The sequence below is a fragment of the Elephantulus edwardii genome, unplaced genomic scaffold, assembly GCF_000299155.1.
Source record: "Elephantulus edwardii isolate Elephantulus edwardi_28Jun2011 unplaced genomic scaffold, EleEdw1.0 scaffold00315, whole genome shotgun sequence".
Classification (NCBI taxonomy): Eukaryota; Metazoa; Chordata; class Mammalia; order Macroscelidea; family Macroscelididae; genus Elephantulus; species Elephantulus edwardii.
Window position 1 is genome coordinate 1,698,756 of NW_006400065.1, and position 7,614 is coordinate 1,706,369.

Below are 7,614 nucleotides of genomic sequence, written 5' to 3' on the forward strand. Positions count from 1 at the left end.
GTGCAGCGGTGAATGAATGGAAACCCAAAATCTCTGTAAATGTTTATGAAAATTAATAAAATATAATTATAGGGGGGAAAAAGATGTGATGCTTCTAAACCAAATCACCAGGCCTTTCTTCCGAGGCACCCCTGGGTGGGTTCAAACTGCCAACCTTTTGGTTAATAGCCCGGCACTGAGCCATTTGCACCACCCAGAGATTCCTAGATACATAGTAAGTACCTGATAAGATGAATTGGATCTTTTGATATAGTCTGTAAGGAGCTATGGTGTATAACGTACCAGCCTGATAACCAAAAAGTTGGCAGTTCAAATATACCACACACTCTGGGAGAAAGATGGGGGCAATCTCCTATCCATAATTATTGACAGCCTCAGACACTTTATGGAGGGCACTTGACTCAATGACAACCCCGGCTGGCCCTCCTCAGGGCTCATAACCCAGTGGGAGTTGGAAGTAAAATTCTTTGTGAAATGAATGAGCTAATTTTGAGATCAAACTGGAAAAAATTGACAAAAATCAGAGGGGGGACAGAGAAAAACCAAAAACAAACCACACCAAAGTATCAAAATGGAGACTAAAGTACTGGGGACAGTCTGGAGAGATGGGAAGTCAGGGGAGAAAGGCTGGAAAAGCTTAGCAAAAGCCTTGGAGGTGAAGGAGAGGAGCCTGGGCTTTCCCCCTTGATCCCTGGAGAGCCATAGCAGATTTTTGAGTTGGTGTCATAAATTCCCAGCCCTGCTGTAACATAAATATAAAAATGGGTAGCTAAAAGCCTAGCACTTAATTCAGTGCATCACCGGGTCTCCTAGAGGGAGGAGATCAAATCAAACCAAACCCAATCCAATTCAACGCAATCCAACCATCCATCCAATTTCTCAGACGGTAAATCTTGTTGGGAGCTGATATATATCTTTCTCCCGCAGAGGGACTGTGTATTCGAACTGCTGACTTTTTCTTGGCCAACACCCCTCCGTGTCACTCATCCACAGGCTCCAGAGATAGAGGAAGGAGGTACCATATATTCAAGAACCTGGAGGAGGCTGCTGTCCTGTAAGGTACCCGGGAGAAGGCTGTAGGGCCACCAGGGGGCAGCCAGCGACACTCTGGGTTCGAAACTCTCAGTGGCTGCTCCCAGGTAGGGGATGTTTGCACCTGCATTTGCAGAAAGTGGGAAACGGGGAGCTGGTAGTGATGCCTGTCCTGCCCCGCCCCCCGCGCCCCCCCCGCCTCTCCTGCCTCTGTATCCTCAGAGCCCCCGCCTCACCCCACCTAGCATGAGATTATGTCAACACAGCCCGCTGCTTCTGGCCGGACAATATTTGCCCTTAAAATCTGAGAAGGTCGCTATGGAGACCTGCACCCCGCCAGGCCTACAGGGGGCGAAGGGAGCTTGCCTCCATCTCTCAGCTGGATTCTTATCTTGGAGAGGGCTTGTTCTTGCTGTGGGATTGATATGAAGTCATAGCGACAAGAGGATTCGTAGCACAGAACTCACAGGACAGAACTGTCCCGTAGGGTTTCCAAGGCTGGAGTCTCTGCTGGAGTGGACAGCCACCTCCTTCCTCGGTGGAGCGGTTGGTGGATTCAAATCGCCCACCTTTGAGTTTGCAGCTGAGTGCTTAATCCCATGCAACACCAGGATTCCTTTTCCCATATTTATTATCGCTGCCTGCTGTCCCATTGCTGATCCTCCAGCGGGTTTTCAGAGGCTGCAAACAGTAGAGATGAAGATAGTCCGTCTCCCAGAGGAGTTGCTGGTGGGGTGGAGCTGCCAGAGAAGTGCAGCTTCTGGATTAGCAACACAGCTCTCCCTGACCATAGCCCAAGAAAATCACTTTAAACAAAACCCCGCTATCCCCCCACTGGGTCATCTCTGAGTCTCTTTCTCTGTCTACTTCTGTGTTCCTGTCTCTCTCTGTTTTGTTCTGTGTCTCTGTCTGAATCTCTGTCTCTGGATGTCTGTGTTTTTCTGTCTCTCAGTCTCTTTCTTTCTTGGCTGTCTCCCTGTCTCTCCAAGTTCTCTGTTTCTCTCTGGGCCTCTCTCTCTCTCTCTCTATCTATCTCTCTGGGCCTCTCTTTCTCTCTCTCTCTTTCTCTGGGCCCCTGTTTCTCTCTGTCTCTCTCTGGGCCTTGGTCTCTCTCTCTGGGCCTCTCTTTGTCTCTCTCTGGGCCTCTCTTTCTCTCTCTCTTTCTCTGGGCCCCTGTTTCTCTGTCTCTCTCTGGGCCTCGGTCTCTCTCTCTCTCTCTCTCTCTCTCTCTCTCTCTCTCTCTGCCTCGGTTTCTCTCTCTCTCTCTCTGGGCCTCGGTTTCTCTCTCTCTCTCTCTCTCTCTTTCTCTCCCTCTGTCTTGCTTGGTGACAGTACCTCTCTGCAGCCCAGAACCTCAGGGGGCCATCTCCACAGCTCCATTTCTGGTCTGAGTCACCATGGGGTGCCCTCTCTCTCCCCATCTCTCTCTGCCTCATTTGTCTGCACCATCTGCCAGCACTCCAGGCCCTCACTGCTCCCCGCAGCCTTCCAGCTCCTCAGAGCCTCTACATCCTCTGGGGAGAGGGGAGGGGCAGTACAAGAAGGAGGCATCTACATCTAAGGCTGGGCCACTGGTGAGGGTGATGGGAAGCAAGAGCTACCAGGAAGGAAAGAGACAGACAGACAGACACCCCAAAAAAGATGTGGACGTGGCGAGGAGAGAGCAGAGATCTTACTGATGGGCAGATCGACACAGATCTGGAGACAGACCAAACACAACAGTCAGAGGCCGAGCAATGCTGAAGAGGTACAGAAGGGAGAGGTGACAGACACACAGACATGATAGAAACACAGACAAGCTGAGTGTGAGGACAGAGGAAAAGAGGATGGAGAGATTTGCACCAAAAGGAGAGAGAGGATGGAGTGAAGCACAATGGACACAGGGAGACAAGGAAGGAGGACGCAGATAGACAGGCCTTTCTTTCTCGGCTCATTTGGGTGCAGTCGAACTTCCAAACTTTTGGTTAGCAGCTGAGTGCAGTGACCATTTGTACGACCTTAGAGTTCCACAAGTAGGGATACCCCAGGACAAACCCACTGCCTTCCAGCCCCATAGGGCTCCCAAAGCTGTGTTTTTTTTTCTTTCTGAAAGCAAACTGCCTCATATTTCTCCAGAGGAGCAGCTGGTGAGTTCAAACCACTGACCTTTTGGCAAGCAGCAAAAATACCTTCACCACAGTGTCACCTGAGCTCTTAGAGACAGGGATGCTGTTAGGTGCTGTCAAGTCAGAGTCAACTCATAGCTACTACAGCAAGTTTCCAGAGACTGTGAATCACACTGGAGATGGCCCTTCTGAATTCAAACCAGCTGCTTTTGGTTTGGCAGGGTAGATTCTTACTCACTGTTGTTGTATATGGTCAAGTCAAAACCGACCCATAGCTGACCCTCCGGCAGGTTTTCAGAGGCAGTTAATCAAACAGAAGGAGATTGCCCATCTTTCTCCTGAAGAGAAGCTTGTGAGTTCGAACCGTGTGACTTTGGGATTCCAGCACAGCTTCTTACCACAAGGCCACCAGAGCTCCGACTGCCACTACTGTAGTTGTTATATGCCATCAAGTCACCTGCGATTCATAGTGACGCTATGAACAACAGCTCTGAAGTCTGCCATGTCCTGAGCCAGTCTCCCTGACTCCGACTCACCAACCCCCATTGCCCAAGTTACTGTGTCAATTCATCTCATCTGGGGTCTTCCTCTCCTGTGCTGTCCTTTCACCCTTCCAGCATGATGTCCTTCTCCAATGATTGGCCACATGCCCAAAATATATGAGACAGAGCTTCAGAATCCTACCCTCCAAGGAGAAACTTGGTTTCACCCTCTCCAAAACTATTTGTTTTCTTGGCGGTTTGTGGTAATTCAAAACTCTTCTCCAGCACCACAACTCAAAGGCATTAATTATTTTTGTCATCCTTAGTCAGTGTCTAGCTCTCTGTTATATAGCAGAGACCACAGCCTGGATCAGGTGCACCTTAGTCTCTAGACTGACATTGTTGCTTCTCAGTGTTCTAGAAAGATCCCTGACAGCATATTGTCCCAGTGAGATTTGTCTTTTGATTTCCTGACTGCTGGTGCCAAGAGTGTTGATTGTGGAGCCAAGCAAACTGTAACTGTTAATAACCTCAGTCTCTTCTCCATCCAACATGGGCCTGCCAATTGGCCCAGAGGTGAGAATTTTTGTTTTCTTGATGTTGAGCTTCAAACCATATTGAAGGCAAACACTTCAGGTCCTCCTCAGTTTCAGCAAGCAAGGTTGTGTCATCTGTATAACATAGGTTGTTGATGAGTCTCCTTCCAATCCTGATGCCACCTTCCTCTTCACAAAGCCCAGCCTCCAGAATGATCTGTTTTGCATAGAGATTGAAAAAGAGCATCTATGAGGTCACTAGAATTCCCTGGAGACAGGGATAGGAAAGAGACATGAACGTCCTATCTGATGAGGAGAGAGTGTTGAAAGACATGGAAAACTGGGCTCCAGTATCTCTGGGTCCCCCGGGAGTTGGGGGTGCATATAGCTGCCTGAGACAGGCTTTGGATCAGAGAATGGTCATGGCTGCTTCCTGGGGCAGAAGATGTTCCAAAAGTCCAGCGACTGAGAGCTGTAGAGGTTTGGTGTGGTGTGCCTGTCTGCTCTGCTCACAGGCAATGAACAGCGACACCCTGATGGGGGTAAGCACGACGACGGAGACACAGCACCCTGAGAGCCATCTAGAGTCCATCCAGCTCAATTTTATTGGCGACGGCCCCGCACTTATACACCAGCAAGTAAACAGGAAAACTGGATAGGGTGGGCTTGCAGATGTAGGACATGTGGATTGGTTAGGAGAACCTCAGCCTCGTGTGGACTACTCCCAGCTCAACAGATGCAGCGGCCGTCTTCCCAGTTGGTGAGCTTTCTCAAGCCAGTACAGCCAAACACAGGGGAGCTTTCTCTGCCCCATATTAAAGGCCATTTGGAGGCTTGCACTTATCAGAAGCTAGGTGATCTGTCCTGGCCAGAGGCCCTCCCTTCTTCCCCAACATTCCCCAACAGTGTGGCCCATCCTGAGGGCCTGCAGAGCCAGAACCCCCCAGGGCTCTGCTGGGCTTGGACCAAGTATCTACTTGCCCTTCCTGTACTCCACAGCCCACCGGACCCTGTGATTTTCCTCAAGTGGTGACAATAGGGGTGATGGTGGTTGTGGGGAGCAGCAGTGATGGGTGATGATGAGGACGTTATGATAGAGGCGGCAATGGCAGGGCAAAAGTGAGGGGTAATGACGGAGGGAGAGCAGTGATGCATGATGATGGAAATGAAGTGAAGAGTCGATTGGGGGATAATTGGGTAGCGACAGGGGATGGAATGGGAGCTGCGTGGAGGGTTATGGAGAGTAATGACAGGGGAGTGGTGAAGGAGGTTGATGAGGAACTCAAAGCTCCAATTTACAGCTGTTGTGTAAGAATTGCCTCCTCAATGAAAGAATTTTTCTTTCACTTTTCAAAGAGAAGAACGAACTGGAGGGGAGGGGTGGGCATGGAGAAAAGTGCAACAATGAATGAAATGGAAATCCAAAATATCTGTAAATTTTCATTAAAATTATTATTATTATTATTATTATTAATAATAAAAAGAACTGCCTCCTCGCTGTCCCTTCAGTTGGCATCCAAGGCTGTAAATCATGGAGCATGGAAGAGATCACCCATTTCTCTGCAGCAGAGCCACTGGTGGCTTCAAACTGCCAGAGAGGCATGGCCTTTGGGTCAAAAGTGCTATTCCCTGGGGACTATACACCCAGTGCTCCCTGGTTGATGACAGGGCAAAAATATGGGGGTGGGTGGGAGAGCTCTGGTGGCCTACTGGCAAGAAGATATACTGCAATCCCAGAGGTGCACAGTTCAAATCCATCAGATACTCTGCTGGAGAAGGAGGAACAATCTCCTCCTGTACCAATCAGATCTGATTTGACGGTACACACAAAATAATAAAATAAAATAGTAAAGTAAAATAAAATATATGGGAGTGACGACGTGGAACACTGAGGGGACAGCAACAGCAGAGGAGTGACGGCAGGGGTGATGATGGGGGTTGATTATTATGGGGATAGCACTGGGGGTGACAACCAGAGATGACAATAGGATGATATGGAGGTGACAATGAGAGCTGACAATAGGGAAGACAATATGGGGTTGGCAGTGGGGTGACACTGGGATTGATAATGAGAGTTGGCAACAGGGAGGACAACATGGGAGTGACAGCGGAGGAGCTCTGATGGAGAAGAGACAGTGGAGGAATGATAGTGGGGGGCTGGTGGGGAGGAGTGATGACAGAGGGGAAAGGAGAAGGCTTGGGTGGCAGAGCCCACCCTGCTCATCCCCACCTCCCTGGGGGCTCAGTCATCTCTGTCCTTAGAGCCTAGTCCCCTCTCTCACCTATCCCGAGCCCTTTCTGTCTACCAGTCTCCGGATTGTGCAGTTTGGACCTCTTCGTCCCTGCTGTCTCCCTCTTAAATTGTCTTTCTCTTGATCTCTCTTTCTCCACCTGTCTTTCTCGCTTCCGTCTGTGTTTCTCTCTCAGCCTCGCTCTTTTTTTATTTTTGTTGTTGTTGTTGTGTACTGTCAAAGCAGGTCCGACCGGCACAGAAGGAGACTGCCCCTCCTTCTCCAATGAAGCATCTGGTGGATTTGAACTGTGCACCTTTGGGATTGCAGCACTGCTTCTTGTCACTAGGCCACCAGAGCTCCGTTTTCAGCCTCTCTTGATCTCTATCTCTCCCTTCTCTTGGTCTCTTGCAGGATCGCTGTCTTTCTCTGTCCACTTCTGTCTCTCGCCTTGTTTGTGTCTCTCTCAGTCCTTGGTTTCATTCTCTCCTTCACCACCTCAATCCATCTCCACTGGTCCCCCTCCCTCAGCTCAGTCTCCCTTCACCACACCCCCATCCTCCGCAGTTACCCCATGATTCATCATTTACTCTAGTTATCACTCAGGTCCTGACTCCTTGCTGTCCCAGCCCTAGCAGGGTGACCCGCCCAGGCCCTCTTGAGGTCAAGGAGAGACTCCTCTCCCCAAATCAAATCTCTCCTGGAGGTGCCTGGCAACCTCACACCCCCCTTCCACTCCACTCCAAGGGTAGAACCTTTCCCAGGACCCCAAGGGCTCCAGGAATTTGGGACAGAGAGCAGGGAGGCCAGTCAGAGGCCAGGAAGGAAGGACCACCCCCCTCTCCCGCCTGGCCTTTGTCCAGATTCTGGGCTGGCTCTCCCCCACCCCTTGCTTCCTGGCCCTTCGTAAGGTCTTTTCTGGACCTCAGTTTCTCCTCTGCAAAATGGGCAGTCTTGACCCTGCCCCCCCTTTCTCCTGGATCCCAGGAGAATTCTTGCTCATGAATGTTAATAGCATGATTAATATGTGCCTGCTGGTGGTTTGTGTTCAAGAGACACAAGGGCGCTGAGAACCAGGACTCAGTGTCTAAGCTGTCCCCTCGTGAATACAAATATAGGACAAAGGAAGAGACTGGAAGGAGATCCTTAGAGAGAGAGAGAGAGAGAGAGAGAAAGAGTGTGTGTGTGTGTGTGTGTGTGTGTGTGTGTGTGTGTGTGAAGGGTGACC